The sequence below is a fragment of the Aythya fuligula genome, chromosome 1 (genome assembly GCF_009819795.1).
Source record: "Aythya fuligula isolate bAytFul2 chromosome 1, bAytFul2.pri, whole genome shotgun sequence".
NCBI lineage: Eukaryota > Metazoa > Chordata > Aves > Anseriformes > Anatidae > Aythya > Aythya fuligula.
In genome coordinates this window covers 156,666,242-156,686,909 of record NC_045559.1, presented here as the reverse complement: position 1 = coordinate 156,686,909, position 20,668 = coordinate 156,666,242, and positions in this window count along the sequence as shown.

The following is a 20,668-nucleotide window of genomic DNA, read 5'->3' as shown; positions in this document are numbered from 1 at the left end:
CATGGCCAGGCAGGGGCATGACTGTTGACTGAAGTAGAGTCTGACACTCCTACAGTGTAGTTCATACAGAAACAAATATTGACATATCATGTTACTTGTTACCCAACATTTGACTTGATTATCACCAAGTATAGGTGACACTAACATAACACCTACTGCAAATAAACAAAGATGGGAGATTTTATCCAATTTGTAGTATTACAAGTGGGGAATCCAGGGTCTTGTGTTGCTCTCAAGTCCTGGATGTTAATACACACACACGCCTTTCCTTTTCCTTTTCCTTTTCCTTTTCCTTTTCCTTTTCCTTTTCCTTTTCCTTTTCCTTTTCCTTTTCCTTTTCCTTTTCCTTTTCCTTTTCCTTTTCCTTTTCCTTTTCCTTTTCCTTTTCCTTTTCCTTTTCCTTTCCTTCCTACTCTTCTGCTTCTATGTTGTTACCAGTCATTCCTTACAATTTCTGAGGTATTATACAGAATTAATTCCTTACATCGTCTTACATCTAAAAGCTAACCATCACTTCATGTCTTTTCTGAATCATGTTCTTCAAAGTACTTCACTACAGCTATAACTCAGTCAGTTTAATATGCAGGTATTAATATGCAAGTATCTTTCTTAAATCATTAGCCTTTCCTTATTTCTTCATCTGGCAGCTCTTCATTGTTGTTTTGTTTTGCTTTGTTTTATTTTATTTTATTTTACTTTATTTTACTTTATTTTTTATCTGGCAGCTCTTCTTTTTTGTTTTTGTTGGTTTTGTTTGTTTGTTTGTTTGGTTTGGTTTGGTTTGGTTTGGTTTCTTTTGTTTTTGTTTTATTAATGCATTTTAATAAAAATGCCTTCTGTTGATATGTAAAGCCCATTTGTGACTTGTGATGCACTGGAAAAGACTTTCAAGCATTTCCATATGTTGAGGGTCCATCAGTCTTTATTTCCTGGATTTCATTCAATTGCTGCAGCTAAATAGGTATGTTGAAAAGGGAAACCAGTGTGCAATGTGTCAAAAAGCATTGAAATGATCATTTCAGGAGTCAAGTAAGTGAAAGTACCTCGTATGTTTATATTAACATAGTCTGCCTTGTGTCTGTAATTATCTCAAAACTCATATCTACAAAGCATTTAGAACATATTTAAAAAAATCCATTTCATAAATATTTTTGCAAATCAGTAAAGAACTGTGTTGCATATACTGCCTTTTTGACTACAGCATAGCCTGCATTTTAACCACCTGGAAGGCAACAAAACACAAGTTACATTCAGTTCTACTGCATTTACTTTCTTACTGATTTTGTTAACAAGCATCAACAGAAAATTCTGAATTCAGTGCACAAGCATTTCCCACAGATACATAACTGTCTCCTCATCTTGTCTATATATTCATGTCCCCTATATTGAAGTCTGCTATAGATACTGTAACTGTAGATAAGAAAGTAGATCTTTACAATAATAATAAAAATAACAATAATAATAAAAATAAATTTCCTGTCTAATATAAATCTCAGTTTCTGAAATTCTTATATTTTAAACCCAAAGGTACTAAAGGTACTGGACATCCTTAGATATGTTACTATCATGGCTCCTTATCTCCATCATTCTGTCTGTAGCCTGTGTTTCATTAAACCGTATGAAAAACTGTGTTATCAGGCATATGCTATAGATCTGTTAAGGAAATAGGCCAAAAAGCACCTATAGTAGAATGTGACAGACTTCTTAATGATGTGAATGATATAGCTAGCAAATTAAAACTTATATTACTGTGATCCTAATTAACTTAGATTATTTCAAATGGTATTGTCTGCCTATTATATAGCTAGAGTGTAGCTCATTAAGAAGCACCGTTTTTAAAAATATATTAATAAATATAAGTCCCTCATCATTAAAAAAGATGTTGCTGGTCATGAAACACTTCTTATTCAAGGCATATTATGACTTTTCAGAACCATGTTCTTAAACTCGTGTTTTTAATATAATTCATACTAGAAAAATATAGATTCCGTTTGTAGAATGGATTGACTAAATTAAAAGTGCAGTGAGTGCCTGTCACGTTAAGGGGTGTAGCTGATTAACCGTTACGGGCCCGGTCGGATTCAGGGTACTGAACCAGTCGGACATTCACCAAAAACGCGTTAACCGTCTGGGGGTCCAGTCAGACATTCACCAAAAATGCATTAACCATCTGGGGGTCCGTTCAGACATTCACCAAAAATGCATTATCTAAAATAGTCTGGGGGTCTGGTTGGATTCAGAACACTGAACTATCATGGATAACCACCCTTACCCTAGTTGCACTTAATAAGAGCTATCACAATGCAATCAAGTATGGTTTATTACAGCAACAGATAATCAGGTTCTTTCGGATTGTCAGCGATAGTGACTGTCTACAAAAGCAAGCTAGTATGCATGAAATACACAGGTGTTATAGGTGTTACAGGTGTTACAGGTGCGCAGCCTAGAAATAAACACGTTAAAAAGATCAAAGACTCTAGAGAGATTTATAAGCAAGTATTCAGATCTCACCCAAAGGCGTCCCAATGGGGGGGGGGAAGAGAGGCTCAGCCCATCAACTGATCCCAGGAGTCAGGAGGTCCTAAGGATGTTGTATTTCCTCAGGATGGTATCTCCCCTGACGGAGGTATCTTCCCTGACATCCCCTCTCTCTTGGGCCAATTTAGATTATTTTCTATCTTTTAGGTGGAGCTTGAGTGGCTCTAGTCAAGCATATCTTAGTTGTGATTGGTGTAAAGTTTTCCCGTCTCCGTTTAAAGTAATAGGCTCCGAGAAATTCAGAACGCATGCTCTGTGAGGGGTGGTCGCACCTTGGAGGCGAGTAGCTTTTGGGATGGAGGTGTGTTTTGGTATTATAATGATATTATAATGAGCAAAAAGTACACTAGGGTACAGCATTTGTCAAAACATGACAGGTCTTTGGCTCAGGGTGGCAAAAAGTGCAGCTTTGTGCACAAGAACAATCGAGTCCCCACCTGGTTACAGAGCCTAGCCGTGGTGTCTCCACTCCACTCTACGCTCCATGCTGTTCCTTAGGGCTAGCACACCAAGTTTCCCCAGCGCGATAGCATCTAAGGTTGGGGGCCTAGGGAATGCTCAGGTAATGCAGTTATGCCCTACCCTGAAAGCCTCTTCAATGCTGTACCTTTTCCTTAAAAATGTGAATGTAAGTTTTATTTTCCTAGTTACTTCAGGCAATTACACCACAGTGCCAAAGAAGCTCAAATAATTTTCATGGAAGTTCTTGCTATAATGATAAAAGGAGATAAAGCTATGATAATATTTAAATGTCAGTTGATGGCTTAAATGATATATTTTCAAAGTGTATCAAGATCCTCAGTAAAGGATTCTTCTTGAATCCCTATTTTTAATTAGCCAATATGCATTTTTTTGACACTAAGGTCGGGAGTAAGGATAAAATAACTTTGAAACAGGAAATAGGGAAAAATTTGTATAATCTCTGTGCTCATGTATGGAATATAGATTAAAATATATATAGAGATAAAAATATATATATTTTTTTTTTAAAAAAAGATTGCATTGGTTAAAAATCCTCAAAATTCTCTAGAAAGTAGGCAATAAGGCGGAAAAAAAAAAAAAAACAAAACAAAAAAAAAAAAGAAAAAAGAAAAAGAACCTATTAGTATCGATGAAAGAAACAAAGAAAAAAATGGGTAGTATATACTTTAAATAAAAGAACTAAATCTTACTTGTGGAATGTTACAGAGATCAAGAACAAAAACTAAAAATATTTGTATGCTAATATATATATTAGCATAATTTGTATGCTAATATAATTATTAAAAATAAATATTAGCATACAGATAACATAATATTAGCATATAGATAGCATATAGCATATAGATGTATGCTATATAAATATTAGCATACATCTGGTCAAAGCAGAGCTAGAGCTAAAACTACTGCTGATGAAGTTTAGTAACATATAATAAAATAGGATAGAAAAATATTTATTTCGAGCAGCATGCATGTGTTGAATAAAAATCTCCTGTACAGGAAAATAATATACTATCTATTGACTCTCCAAACTATACTGGAATATGGATGAAAGATTCTCAAATGTTGTTAATGAACTTTATGATTAAACAAAATGAAATTCCAAATGTAGACTGGATGAAAAATGATGCTGATAATTATTGGGTATGAGAAACAAAGATGTGTTTTTGCAATAGAAGGTGTTTTTGCAGTGGAAAATTCCACTAGCCTTGCATATTCAAAAGCGATTGTACAAGCCTGACAGTAGCATAACAGTGGAGAGTATGTTAAGCAGATAAGGGGAAGGTCCCACTGTCCCAAAATATGGAGGATAACTAAGAAAAACAGGATGAGCGGTGCAAAGTGAGCAAAAACAATCACGGGCCCTTTAGTCACAAGAGAAGAAAGAAAAAAAGGCAAAGGAGAAATTAGTGGTTGGTCAAATAATATTGTACATATATATGTATAGTAATAATGTCAAGTAGTTTTTGAGCCTGTAGTGCACAGCCAATGAGGGAACAGGGGAGGAATCAAGCATCAGGTAATAGGGAATATAAGGTTATGATATACTTTTACTGTGCGCTCCTACTTGTAGGATGCCCACCATTGCAATTGAAAATAAAATAACTTCACAGAAGACCCTGTCTGAAAAAAATATTGGGACTTTTTTCACATTGGGTGTTGATATATATATTTTTATTATAATTATATTATTATATACATTATATATACATATATTTAACCGGGAATTATAGAATGAAGAAATTATACTTATAAACTCCTTTTCCTCATAAATAGTATAGATCTTAGAAAAGTGTTAGCCATAGAAATTAAACAAATGATGATTATCAGCTGATTTAGTGGATTAATTCACGTAAGAGTAAAACCGGATACCTATACAAAGTCTTCAGTCCAAAAAAAAAAAAAGAGGAAAATAAGGAAAAAAAAATGGAAAAAAAGGAAAATATTTACTTACAGTATGGAAATCAAATATATAAATGAAAACAATAATAATTGAAAAAAAAATACTCTAGCAAGTAGGCAAAAACTGTTTTAAAACTTAAAGAAGGGAAATAAAATCTATTAGAAAATAATTGAATATGGGTTAAAATGAATGCTCTTTCTCAACCTTACCAACACCCAATCTACAATAGAATCGTAGAATAATAGAATGCTTGAATGCTTTCAGTTGGAAGAGACCCTTAATAACCATCTAATTCCAACTTCCATGACATCTACAGGGACATCTTCCTCTAGACCAGGATTCTCAAAACACCATCCAACCTGACTTTGAACACTTCCAGGGATGGAACATCCACAGCTTCTCTGGGCAACCTGTTCCAGTTCTACATCAGCCTTTGTGTAAAGAATTTCTTCCAAATATCTAATATAAATCTACCCTCTTTTATCATAGAATTATAGAACATCTCAGGTTGGAAGGGACCTTAAAGACCATCTAGTTCCAACACACCTTCCATGGGCAGGGACCAAACTCACTATGCTGCTCAAGGCCTCATCCAACCTGTTCTTCAACACCTCCAGGGATGGGGCAGCCACAACTTCTCTGGGCAACCTGTTCTAGTGCCTCACCATCCTCTGAGTGAAGAATTTCTTCCTACCATCTAATTTAATTTCCCGTCTTTCAGTTTAAAACTATTCCCCCTTGTCCTGTCATTATCTGATTCAGCAAAGAGTCACTCTCCATCTTTTTTATAAGTTTCCTTTACGTACTGAAAGGCCACAATGAGGTCTCTCAGGGGCCTTATCTTCTTTAGGCTGAACATCCCCAGGTCTCTCATTCTTTCTTTGTAGTAAAGGTGCTTCAGCCCTCTGATCAACTTCATGGCCCTCCTCTGGACTCACTCTAACAGGTAGGTCTACATCCTTCTTGTGCTGGGGGCCCCAGACCTGGATCACAGAATCACAGAATCACAGAACTGTAGGGGTTGAAAGGGACCTCAAAAGATCATCGGGTCTAACCCCCCTGCCAAAGCAGGTTCCTCAGAGCAGGCTGCCCAGGTAGGCGTCCAGACAGGCCTTGAATATCTCCAGAGAAGGAGACTCCACAACCTCCCTAGGCAACCTGTTCCAATGCTCCATCACCCTCACTGTGAAGAAGTTCCTTCGCATGTCAGTGCAGAACTTGCAGCCATTGCCCCTTGTCCTATTTCCACAAACCACTGAGAAAAGGTTGGCTACATCCTTCTGTCCCCCACCCCTCAGATATTTATATACACTGAGGAGATCCCCTCTCAGTCTTCTCTTCTCCAGGCTGAACAGACCCAGGTCTCTCAGCCTTTCCTCATACGGAAGATGCTCCGTATGAGCATCTTTGTGGCCCTACACCGGACTCTTTCCAGGAGATTTCTGTCTTTCTTGTACAGGGGAGCCCAGAACTGGACACAGTACTCCAGGTGAGGCCTGACCAGGGCAGAGTAGAGGGGGAGGATCACCTCCCTTGACCTGCTGGCCATGCTCCTTTTAATGCACGCTAGGATCCTATTAGCCATCTTGGCCACAAGGGCATACTGCTGGCTCAAGGTCAACCTGTCGTCCACCAGGACCCCCAGATCCTTCTCCTCAGAGCTCTTCTCCAGCAGGTCGTCCCCCAGCCTGTACTGATACTTCAGGTTGTTCCTTCACAGGTGCAGGACTACACTTGCTCTTATTAAATTTCATTTGGTTTCTTCCTGCCCATCTCTCTAGCTGGTCCAGGTCTCACTGAATGGCAGCACAGCCTTCTGGCGTGTCGGCCACTTCTCCCAGATTTGTGTCATCAGCATACTTGCTGAGGGCAGACACTATTCTTTCATCAACGTCACTGATTAAGATGTTGAACAAGACCAGACACAGCACCGACCCCTGGGGAACACTGCTAGTCACAGGCCTCCAGCCAGACTCTGCTCCACCAATCACCACCCTCTGAGCTTGGCCAGTCAGCCAGTTCTCAACCCACCTTACTGTCCACTCCTCTATCCCACACTTTCTCAGCTTTGTTAGTAGGATGTCATGGGAGACAGTATCGAAAGCCTTGATAAGGTCAGGGTCGATGACATCCACCGCTCTCCCCTCATCTACTCAGCTGGTGATGCTATCGTAGAAGGCAGCGAGGTTGGTCAAGCACAACTTCCCCTTGGTGAATCCATGCTGACTACTCCTCATGACCTTCTTCTCTTCCAATTGCTTGGAGATGGCATCCAGAACAAGCTGTTCCAACACCTTTCCAGGGACAGAGGTGAGACTGACTGGCCTGTAGTTTCCCGGATCCTCCTTCCTACCCTTCTTGAAGACTGGAATGACATTGGCTATCCTCCAGTCTTCACGCACCTCTCCCATTCTCCAGGACCTTTCAAAGATGATAGAGAGCGGTTTGGTGATCACATCTGCCAGCTCCCTTAGCACACATGGATGCGTCCCTTCAGTACCCATGGATTTGTGTGCATTGAGCCCATTCAGACGCTCCCAAACCATTTTCAGGTCCACCAGGCAGGAGCCCTCCATTTCCCAGACCCTTTGTCCTATTGCCAGGGGCGAGGAGTCCCAGGGGATTGTCCTTGAAGCAAAGAAAGCATTCAGTATCTCTTCCTTCTCAGCATCTCCAATAACCAGGACACCCCCCATCATTCAGCAAGGGACCCACATTATCCCTGGTCTCCCACTTGCTGTTTACATACTTGAAAAAACCCTTCTTATTATACTTTATCTCTTTTGCAAGCCTCATCTCTAGGTGGGCTTTAGCCTTCCTCGTCACGTCCCTGCAGGCCCTGACAGACAACACATCTATACTCCTTCCAAGAGGACAGGCCTTTTTTCCACATTTCATAGACCTTCCTCTTCCTTTTGATCTTATTGATGAGCTCCTTGCTCTTCCACGCACGTTTCCTGCCCCCCTTCCCTGATTTCCTACTCTTAGGGGTGCACCGATCCTGAGCTTGGAAGAAGTGCTGTTTAAATGTAGCCCAGCTCTCACAAGCACCCTTGCCTTCTAGCAACCTAGCCTATGAGATACTCGCAAGCAGGTCCCAGAAGAGGTCAAAGTTGGCTCTCCAAAACTCCGGGGTAGCAACCCTGCTTTTAGCCTTACTTCCTTTGCCTAGTTCCATCTGGAACTCCACCATCTCATGGTCGCTGCATCCCAAGCTGCCCCCAACCTTCACATCCCTAGCAAGGCCATCCCTGTTGCTAAGAATGAGGTCCAGGAGCACCCCCCACCTCGTCGGCTCCTCCACCACCTGCGTCAGAAAATTGTCCTCAACGCATTGTTGGAACCGTTTGGACTGTACGTGCTGGGCCGAGTTGCTTACCCAAGAGATGTCATCTACCCTAGACCTGGATGCAGTACTCCAGGTGGGGCCTCAAAAAGGGTGGAGTAGAGGGGGAACAATCACCTCCCTTGACCTGCTGGCCACTCCTCTGTTGATGCAGTCGAGGATGCAGTTGGCCTTCTGGGCTGCAAGTGCACACCTCTGGCTCATGTCAAGCTTCTTGTCCACCAGAACCCCCAAGACCTTCTCTGCAGGGCCATTCTTACTGTGTTCATCTCCCAGTTTGTCCTCATGCCTGGGATTGCCCCAGTCCAGGTGCCACACCTTGCCCTTAGACTTGTTGAACCTCATTGGGTTCACGTGCTTAAGCTTTTCCAGTGCCCTTTGGATGGCATCTCTCTGGATGATCGTCCTCATGGCCATCCTCTGAACTCATTCTAATATGTACTTTTCCTTTTTGTTCTGGGGTCCCCAGAGCTGAAAGCAGTACTCAAGGTAGGGTCTTAAGAGAACAGAGCAGAGGGGGAGAATCACCTCCCTTGACCTGCTAGCCATACTTCTTTTGATGCAGCCCAGAATACAGTTTGCTTTCTGGGCTGTAAATGAACATTGCTGGCTCATACTCATTTTTTTCTTCCATCAGTGTCCACAAGTCCTTCTCCTCAGAGCTGCTCTCTATCCATTCCTCATCTAGTTTTTACTGATGTTTGGAATTTCCCTGACACAAGTGTAGGATACCTTGTTGAACTTGTCCTTGTTGAACGTCATGTGTTTCACACAGGCCCACCTTTCAAGCCTGCTAGGTCCCTCCATATAACATCCCTTCCCTCCAGCACGTTGACTGCAATACACAGCTTGGTGTCAGCATAATTGCTGAGGGTACACTCCCACTGTCCATGTCACTGATAAAGATGTTAAACAGCACTGGTCCCAATACTGACCCCTGAGGAACACCACTCGTTACTGATCTCCACTTGGACATTGAGCTGTTGACTGCAACTCTTTGAGTGCAACCATCTAGCCAATTTCTTACCTGCCAGGTGGTCCATCCATGGAATCCATGTCTCTCCAATTTAGAGACAATTGTATCATGTGGGACAGTGTCACATGCTTTGCACAAGTCTAGGTAGATGAATAGGGTATGAAATTCTTTGTAGAATGTACACAACTCATATCATCCACCACCTGAAAGATACGTATATAACAAATTAAAGTTAATAAATGCTGACTTCTTTATGATATTTTTTTTTCTTAATAATAGTATTAAAACAACACTATATGCATTTTGTTTTCCTTTTTTAATTGATGCACTGAGAAAGGGTATAGATATATGAGGACGAATATCACTCACAGAAAGTTGTTTTCATGATGACTGGAAAACAGAACTTTATATTAAACGGAAAAAATGCTAGCTTATATATGTATTCATTTATATTTGTCTCAGTAAAAGGATGTTTAGATGTAGGATAATTAAATGCAATGAAAAGGACAATAAACAAGCTAATAATAACATTTTATATATTTATATAACATTTTTATCATATATTATATGACATTTTATGACATATTTATCACATTTTATATTTATATATTTATATATATATAAATATATATATATAAATATATATATATAAATATAAATAAATATAAATATAAATATAAATATATATATATATAAAATGTGATAAATAATAGAAAAAATCCATGGAACAGAGGGTTAAAATAGTCTGTTTGTAACTATAACTCAAAGTAAGAATATGTATTATCACATTATGTCTAATTAATCTTACATAGTTTTCCTATGACTCATTTTTCTCAACTTATCCTCTATGTTTCTTATGTTAGAAGCACATCTAACAACAACAAAAAATCTTTAACCTAAATTTTCACTTTATTTTTTCTGTCATTTTATTTAGTGAGCTTGTTACATAAAAGGGATTAAAAACCCAGTTTACTTCCCAGTGCAGAACAATGAATCATATTCAGCATGAGTGGCAATGGCTAAGAATTTGTACTTCTGAGAAAGTGCAATATGTGAACTGCATGGTCATGAGTTTGGTATTGTTTGTTTAATATTTTGTGATAAATTTAGATTTGTGATAAACTTAGATTTAATATGAATATGAACACATTTTAGCACAGTTTTTTATGGATTTATAAGAAAATTAAAGACAAAGAACAACAAGATATCTTCCAGAAAAAAAAAAAAAAAAAAAAAAAAAAATTAAACTTGCAGGAAACATATCAAGATTAAAAATAAATAAACAAACAAACTCAATTTACTTCAGATTTTGTTTTTGAATAGTGCAAAAATGCAAAAAATAGTAGCAATTTTAATGGGTTCTTATTTTAATGGGTTCTTAATTTACAATGTAAAATGTATGGTTGCTATATCTATCACTCAAATCAGCAATTCAAAATCTATCATAATAATTACTCCATGTTCAATATCTATCTTATTTCTGTCCTCTAACACTATTCTTTTTTCCTGATTACTAATACTAAATCTTTAGAGTAGTATATTAGAATTTGAAATGATCACACAGTTATCTGATACTTGGGCTCAGTTGGCACAATTTGTACTTGGGCTCTCCAGTACAAAAGGGATATAGAACAACTGGAGTGAGTCTAAAGGAGGGCTACAAAGATGATTAGAGGACAGGAGCACCTGTTGTATGAGGACAGGCTGAGAAAACTGTTCCTGTTAATGTCGGAAAAGAGAAGACTGAGGGGAGACCTCACCAATGTGTATAAATATCTGAAGGGAGGGTGTCAAGAGAATGGAACCAGACTCTTTTCAGTTGTGCCCAGTGACAAGACGAGAGGCAATGGACACAAACTGAAGCACAGGAAGTTCTGTGATATGAAAGGGCACTTTTTTACCATGAGGCTGACAGAGCACAGAAACAGGTTGCCCAGGGAGGTTGTAGAGTCTCCTTCTTTGGAGATATTCAAAATCCACCTGGATGTGATCCTGTGTAATATACTCTAGGTGACCCTGCTTGAGCAGAGGGGTTAGGCTAGATGATCTCTGGAGGTCCCTTCCAATGTCAGCCATTCTGTGATCCTATGATAATATTGTTTAGAAAAAATGTTTTTGGTAGTCAGGAATTATTACTCTTTGAGAGCAGATCAGAAGAGATATTAGAGACATTCTAGCAACTAAATACCAAGAAATAATAGGATATTACATTTTTTTTCATTTGAGATCCCTTTAAAAATATTCTAATTCATTATCTGATGTATATATTTTTTATCATTGGATTCTAGATGATATATACATAACTTTAACAACACTGCTTATCAAATGTTTTTATCGTTCACTAACCATTAGCTAGCCATACTACAAAGTAATAATTGAAATAACTTGAATTCAAATGTGTAAATATGTACAATTATTTTGTAGACTTCATATTCTGTTCCAGTTAACTTTATTCTGTAGTGTTAATGAAAATCAGTGGTACTTATGGTTACTATATCATAGGTTTCTGAAAATGAGGTGTCTAAAGTTCAGGTTGTCATTACAAACATACTTCTAGTCATTGGAGAAAAATAGACATCTCCAGCAGAATATTATTTTCATCAAAAGCAATCATATGAACAATAGTCTGGAGGCACCTATTATTTCTCTGACTGCTAAGGGGAACTATGTGGGCAGATTAGATTTAGAAATATTATTTTTCACAGTTCTTAAGTTCAGAAGACAAATCACAAACTACTTTCTTTCAAATAAAATATTAATAAATCTGTGTGTGTGTGAATTAAAGACATTTGTTTTTTTTTGTAACAGGAACCAAGGCATTTTCTAGAATAGTATATGTGAGGACCACATTTATCTTTGAGCAAAAAATACTTATCAGAAATCGAATGAAGGTTTTTACCCCTAGAAGTTCTCAAACAACTTCCTAACAAATTTAATAGAGAACTTGGATCTTTCTAGGAAAGATAAAGACATGCATCATTATTGCCTGTAATAACAGGGGGATGAAACCATTGCCTGAGAGATGGTTGCAGGCCTATTTCCTACATTTCCAGTAATTTTCCTTGACATTTTAAGCTGCGTTTCCAAATATGTCAAGAAGATCTCAGCTTTTATCTGCTGGACAGGTAGACAGTTTGATACTGCATAAAAACTTTCCTCATTTGTGTATTCACTCACTTCTCTTGAGTTATCCTACAGTGGGCTACATTTTTAGAAAGGAATTGTTAAATTAGTTTCCACAGTAAAACTTCTTTAGGGAAAAATGTTCTCCTTTCATCTCTGTGATTAGTAACCTCATGCAAATTTCAGGTGATCTGATTAGAATTTTTGCATCTATGTGAACAGTTTCCAAGCTTCTCACTTGCCATGAAATATGTTGATGGACAGAATTTTTTTAATACATAAATGGCTAGCAGTTGGAAAAAAATAAATGTTATTAAGCTACTGCAAGGAGAACTATCTCCATAAGATATGCTTGATCAACTTAGTTAATATAGTTCTTACTAGAGCACAGAACATGAACAATGAGAGGAAGACCTCAAAACATTGCACCTGATACACGTTATTTGTGAATCTCGATGATAAACACTACCTTTAATAAACTGTGAACTTTGCTTACAAACAACATGGTATAATTCTTGAAGCAATTGATGTAATTGTGCCCTTTTATATAGTAATAGAAATATTGATCAGGAAATTTGATACTTAATGCTGATGAGCACTGAATAAATTACCAAAGTAATTTTTCTTTTCTTCTTTTTCTTTTCTTCTTTTTCTTTTTCATCTTCTTTATTTTCCTTTTTTATTTTATTTTATTTTATTTTTTTTATTGTTAAATTAAGAAAACAGAAATTGATTTATTTTACCTGAAATAAAATTGAAGGTCAAAATTATTCAGTGTTCAGGATAGTTGAACTTGCTCTGCTACTTTATTCAGATGTAATCATCACCCTCCAAAGACACTCTAATTTAAAGTAGTTGACTTATTTAAATAGGTGAAAATTAATGCCTCTGAGCATAGAACTACATGAATATAAGGTCTTATAGCTAAGCTATTACAAACACACAATTGAATATAATTAATGTCTATATCTATAGATACGTGTATATAAGATATGCATATCAAAGGATATATATATATGTATATATAAATAAAATTTAGGATGAAATCTATTGAAGTGTTTTGCAATCATGTTAAAAGTATCCCTCAAATATTGGAATGTAACAGAATGCTAGTTTATTTTATTTTCATTTGTTTTCCAGATGAATATAAATTATAAGTAACCACAAATGAGATAAATTTCTTACAGTCATGTAGCAACTCAGAAACAGATATGAAACAAAAGAAGTTGGGAATCTTAATTTATACTCTCTGCCTGTAATTAACATGATACAACAAATCTGATTTGCAATTATTTTTCACTTCATGCAGTCATGTATTCATGCAGTGTAACTATAACTCCCAACATAATTTTTGTTTTGATGTCATTCTAAGTGTATTTTTACTCACCCAGGTCCATATACCAGTGATTAAAGATATTGAACATCTTGGATAAAGACACTGAAGCTTATTATCAAAACTTAGTGATGAACTACATTTGCATTAGAATAGTGTAAAATCAGTTCTCCTGCCTCCCACAGGGAGTATTTATAACAGTACTGTTAATAAAAGCAAGGCAATGTCTGTAGTAAAATATATACCACTTCATTACATCAGATGTACATTCAAAAAAAAAAAATTGTGAGAAGTTTTCAGGCATGTAAATGTTTTTTTAGATTTGAAATAGAAATAATAAACTTACAATTACATACAGGCTGAACACAATTTGTTCTAAGTTTAACTAAAACATGTTAATCCTTGAGATACTGTGACAGAAGAGGTTATCCATAGCCATGCAAGGGAAAGAAAGTGCTTCTAACAGAAAATATACGGTTAATATTATCTCTTGTGATAGAAGAAAAGAGATTACCTGTGTAATAATAGGTGGCATACGGGGTAAAATGTAAAGACAGTGTCACTGTTGAGATTGTATTTACCCATTTGAATATAGTTTCTAGTTTGTGTTTGTGCCTCTTGAACATTGTAACTTAAGTCAAATACTGAGTAACTATTCTGCAAGAAAATTTCTTAAATGTATAACTGTGTGCTGGGGATATTACTATTTTCTTAGGCTTATTTATGCTGTGTAAATTATTATTATCCCACTTTATGAAATGCTTTCTGGAGTGGCATGAAGATTCTAAACCATTTATTTCCCCAATCTTAAGAGAAAATAAAGAAAAGCGTATCTGCTTTTCTGAACATAATTCTGTCTACAACTGAACTGGTTCCTCAGCTCCAAGGCTACGTCAGTGGCAGAAGCACTACGGCATAAATGGAGATGACTATGGTGCTATGGGATAAAGGAACCATACTGAAATTTATTCTGTGTGCAAATCACTATCTTCAACATGTCATGTACTTTATCAGTTCTCTCTGAATTGATCTTCACTAAAGCGACGTGTTTAGTCCTGGTTAAAGGCTCCTACTGTTACAACTGTAAGGCTTTACAGGTAATCTCAATCATTTCCTACTCTTACAATTTCTTGCACTTACTCTTATTGAAGAACAGAGATTATATCTGATAATATATTTAATCTGAGAAAAAATGCATTGTCTGCAGAGCATTCCTACCCCCAAGAAGATCAACAAGCCCACCCAACTTGGTATTGTCTGTGTCCTGGTTTCAGTTAGAACAGAATTAATTTTCTTCCTAGTAGCTGGTGGAATGCTGTGTTTTGGCTTAGGATGAGAAGAGTGCTGATAACACCCCGATGTTTTAATTGTTGCAGAGCAGTGCTTATACCAAGCCAAGGACATCTCAGCTTTTTGCTCTGTCCTGCCAACAGGCAGGCTGGGGGTGCAGTAAGAGCTGGGAGGGGACAGACCCAGGACAGGTGACCCAAACTAGCCAAAGGGGTATTCCATACCATCTGACGTCATGCTAAACAATATATAGGGGTGGCTAGCCGGGGGGAGGGGGCCGGACTGCTCGGGGTTAGGCTGGGCATCGGTCAGCGGGTGGTGAGCAATTGCATTGTGCATCACTTGTTTGTACATATTATTATTACTTTCCTATTATCACCATTGTAACATTATTATTATTATTGTTATTATTATTTTGTTATTATTATTTTCCTGTCTTATTAAACTGTCTTTATCTCAACTCACGGGCTTCACTTTCCATTTCTCTCCCCCGTCCCAGAGAGGGAGGGGGGAGGGTGAGCGAACGGCTGCGTGGTATTTAGCTGCCAGCCGGGTTAAACCACAACAGTCTTTTTGGCGCCCAACGTGGGGCACGAAAGGTTGAGATAACGGCAGATCTGACCAGAGTGTGTTAAACTAAAATTGGTGTAAGTATTAGACCTGCTTAATAGTCACTTGTCATAATGCTGATTGCTTTAATCTCAACTCTGCTGCGCCTGTTTTCCAAATTGAGTATTATAGTACATTATTTTCCGTATTTGCTCTCTGTCATGTTGTTTATCCTCTCCGGGCCCTGGTTTCAGATCATTATGGTACTGAGTGTTGTAGCAATGGCTTATGAGACGATGAGATATCTGGTCATGACTCTAACTTGGTATTTGTACTCAGTAACATCGTCAACTCTGTATTTTGGAAACTGTATCTTGGAAACTATTAGCAATTATACCTATTGTTTTTTTCCATTAGGGAGTCAATCTGTGGAGGGGAAAGGGGAAGATATTTTTTCTTACTTGATTACTCTCCCTTTCTCCTTCACCACCCCTGTATCCTCCTGGATCACTATGCCTTCCTCCTTCACCACCCTCTTACCCTCCGAGCTTGCTACAATAGCTCTCCAAGATATTGAATATCCTTGGGATACTCAGACCAGCATAGTCTTGTTGTTCTGCCTCCTGAATGCACTTCAGGTTCTGCTTAAAGTTAAACAGCTACTTAGGAAGCTCATCCGGAGATCTGCCCGGAGGCAGTATAGTTGTGGGTGGCAGGGAGTATGGGAGGATATGGGCAGGCATCTAGAGCAGTTGGCAATAATGGCCTGGAAAGAGGATGAGGAACCCACAGTGGATGAAGCGGCTAAACAACTTCGGCAGTACAAAGAAAGTCTCTCTTCTTCCTTACAGGCCTGCGTCTCAGCTGTGGAGAAACTTTCTGAAAAGGTTCACCAACTTGAAGAGAATCTATCGTCCTCCCCACCTGAACCAACCAGTGTCCACCGACCAAAAGAGAACACTTGGGAGAAACTTTCTGAAAAGGTTCACCAACTTGAAGAGATATTATTCTCCTCCGCACCTGCACAAAGCAGTGTCTCAGCTATCAGGGGTAGGCGTTCATCCACACAAGGAAGACGATATGGTGGGTACTCACCCCGTGCCACCCTGTGGTTTTACTTACGAGACCATGGAGAGGACATGAGAAAATGGGATGGAAAATCTACTGCGACCCTAGAGGCACGGGTACGTGAGTTGCAAAAGAAAACAATCAAGAAAAAGGGATTCTCTGAAAAGTTTGCTGCTCCAACTTCCAGCAGACAGTCCTTCAAACACAGAAATGAAGAAGATTCTGACCAGGATTAGGGGAGCCCTGCCTCCAGCCAGGGGGAGGAAAGGGACAATCGAGTTTATTGGACTGTGTGGATTCGATGGCCTGGCACGTCAGACGCACAGAAGTATAAGGCTTTAGTAGACACCGGTGCACAATGTACTATAATGTCATCGAGATATAAAGGACCAGAGCCCATCTATATTTGTGGAGTGACAGGGGGATCTCAGCAGTTGACTGTATTGGAGGCTGAAGTGAGTCTGACTGGGAATGAGTGGGAAAAGCACCGCATTGTGACTGGCCCGGATGCTCCGTGTATCCTTGGCATAGACTATCTTAGAAGAGGATATTGCAAGGACCCAAAAGGGTTCCGATGGGCTTTTGGTATAGCTGCCTTAGAGACAGAAGGCATTAAACAATTATCTACCTTGCCTGGTCTCTCAGAGGACCCCTCTGTTGTGGGGTTGCTGAGGGTCAAAGAACAGCAAGTGCCAATCGCTACCACAACTGTGCACCGGCGGCAATATCGCACTAACCGAGACTCCCTGATTCCCATTCATAAGCTAATTCGTCAATTGGAGAGCCAAGGAGTGATCAGCAAGACTCATTCACCTTTCAATAGTCCCATATGGCCAGTGCGAAAGTCTAATGGCGAGTGGAGACTAACAGTGGACTATCGTGGCCTGAACGAAGTGACGCCACCACTGAGTGCTGCAGTGCCGGACATGCTGGAACTTCAGTACGAACTTGAATCGAAGGCAGCCAAGTGGTACACCACAATTGATATCGCTAATGCATTTTTCTCCATCCTTCTAGCAGCAGAGTGCAGGCCACAATTTGCCTTCACTTGGAGGGGAGTCCAATATACTTGGAATCGGCTGCCCCAGGGGTGGAAACACAGCCCTACCATTTGCCATGGACTGATCCAGTCTGCGCTAGAGCAGGGGGAAGCTCCTGAACACCTGCAATACATCGATGACATTATTGTGTGGGGTGACACAGCAGAGGAAGTTTTTGAGAAAGGGAAGAAAATAGTCCAAATCCTTCTGAAAGCCGGTTTTGCCATAAAACAAAATAAAGTCAAAGGACCTGCACGAGAGATCCAGTTTTTAGGAATAAAATGGCAAGATGGGCGTCGTCAAATCCCAATGGATGTGATCAACAAAATAACAGCTATGTCTCCACCAACTAACAAAAAAGAAACACAGACTTTCCTAGGTGTTGTGGGGTTTTGGAGAATGCACATCCCAAATTACAGTCTGATTGTAAACCCGCTCTACCAAGTAACCTGTAAGAAGAATGAGTTTGAATGGGGCCCTGAACAACGACAAGCCTTTGAACAAATCAGGCAGGAAATAGTCCATGCAGTAGCCCTTGGGCCAGTTCGAACAGGACCAGATGTAAAGAATGTGCTCTACACTGCAGCCGGGGAGAACGGCCCCACCTGGAGCCTCTGGCAGAAAGAACCTGGGGAAACTCGAGGTCGGCCCCTGGGGTTTTGGAGTCGGGGATACAGAGGATCTGAGGCCCGCTATACTCCAACTGAAAAGGAGATATTGGCAGCATATGAAGGAGTTCGATCTGCTTCAGAGGTGGTCGGTACTGAAGCGCAGCTCCTCCTAGCACCCCGATTGCCAGTACTAGGCTGGTTGTTCAAGGGAAGGGTCCCTTCTACGCATCATGCAACTGATGCTACGTGGAGCAAGTGGGTTGCACTGATTACTCAGCGGGCTCGAATAGGAAACCCCAGTCGCCCAGGAATATTGGAAGTGATTATGGACTGGCAAGAAGGCAAATACTTTGGGATATCATCCGAGGAGGAGGTGGGTCATGCTGAAGAAGCCCCACTGTACAACCAGTTACCAGAGAATGAAAAGAAATAGGCCCTGTTCACTGATGGGTCCTGTCATATTGTGGGGAAGCATCGGAGATGGAAGGCTGCTGTATGGAGCCCTACACGACGAGTTGCAGAAGCTGCTGAGGGAGAAGGTGAATCGAGTCAGTTTGCAGAAGTGAAGGCCATTCAGCTGGCTTTAGACATTGCTGAACGAGAAAAATGGCCAGTTCTCTATCTCTACACCGATTCATGGATGGTAGCAAATGCCCTGTGGGGATGGTTACAGCAATGGAAGCAAAACAACTGGCAGCGTAGGGGCAAACCCATCTGGGCTGCTGCTTTGTGGCAAGACATTGCTGCTCGGGTAGAGAACCTGGCTGTGAAAGTACGTCATGTAGATGCTCATGTGCCCAAGAATCGGGCTACTGAAGAACATCAGAACAACCAGCAGGTGGATCAGGCTGCTAAGATTGAAGTAGCTCAGGTGGACCTGGATTGGCAGCATAAAGGTGAATTATTTATAGCCCGATGGGCCCATGACACCTCAGGCCATCAAGGTAGAGATGCAACTTACAGATGGGCTCGTGATCGAGGGGTGGACCTGACCATGGACGCTATAGCACAGGTTATTCATGACTGTGAAACATGTGCTGCAATCAAGCAAGCCAAACGGTCAAAGCCTCTTTGGTATGGAGGACGATGGCTGAAATATAAATATGGAGAGGCCTGGCAGATTGATTACATCACACTCCCTCAAACTCGCAATGGCAAGCACCACGTACTTACAATGGTGGAAGCAACCACCGGATGGCTGGAAACATATCCTGTGCCTCATGCCACTGCCCGGAACACTATCCTGGGCCTTGAAAAGCAAGTACTATGGCGACATGGTACCCCAGAAAGAATAGAGTCAGACAATGGAACTCATTTCCGAAACAACCTTATAGACACTTGGGCCAAAGAACATGGTATTGAGTGGGTGTATCACATCCCCTATCATGCACCAGCCTCCGGGAAGGTTGAACGATACAACGGACTGTTAAAGACTACATTGAAAGCAATGGGCGCTGGGACATTCAAAAATTGGGATACGCATTTGGCAAAGGCCACCTGGTTAGTCAATACTAGGGGATCTGCCAACCGAGCTGGACCTGCCCAATCAAACCTGTTACGTACTGTAGATGGGGATAAAGTTCCTGTAGTGCATGTAAGAAATATGCTGGGTAAAACAGTCTGGGCTACTCCTGCCTCAGGAAAAGGCAAACCTATTCATGGAATTGTTTTTGCTCAGGGACCTGGATACACTTGGTGGGTGATGCAAAAGAACGGAGAGGTCCGGTGTGTACCTCAAGGAGATTTAATACTGGGTGAGAATAGCCCATGAACTGAATTGTACCATGTTAATTACTATATAATACTGTATGTTATCACTACTATGACTACTGTAGGTGACTAATTAGAATGTATGGAAAAGAGTGTAACCTGAGCATGACATAAATGGTATGGAATAAGGGGTGGATAGGTGTCCTGGTTTCAGTTAGAACAGAATTAATTTTCTTCCTAGTAGCTGGTGGAATGCTGTGTTTTGGCTTAGGATGAGAAGAGTGCTGATAACACCCCGATGTTTTAATTGCTGCAGAGCAGTGCTTATACCAAGCCAAGGACATCTCAGCTTTTTGCTCTGTCCTGCCAACAGGCAGGCTGGGGGTGCAGTAAGAGCTGGGAGGGGACAGACCCAGGACAGGTGACCCAAACTAGCCAAAGGGGTATTCCATACCATCTGACGTCATGCTAAACAATATATAGGGGTGGCTAGCCGGGGGGAGGGGGCCGGACTGCTCGGGGTTAGGCTGGGCATCGGTCAGCGGGTGGTGAGCAATTGCATTGTGCATCACTTGTTTGTACATATTATTATTACTTTCCTATTATCACCATTGTAACATTATTATTATTATTGTTATTATTATTTTGTTATTATTATTTTCCTGTCTTATTAAACTGTCTTTATCTCAACTCACGGGCTT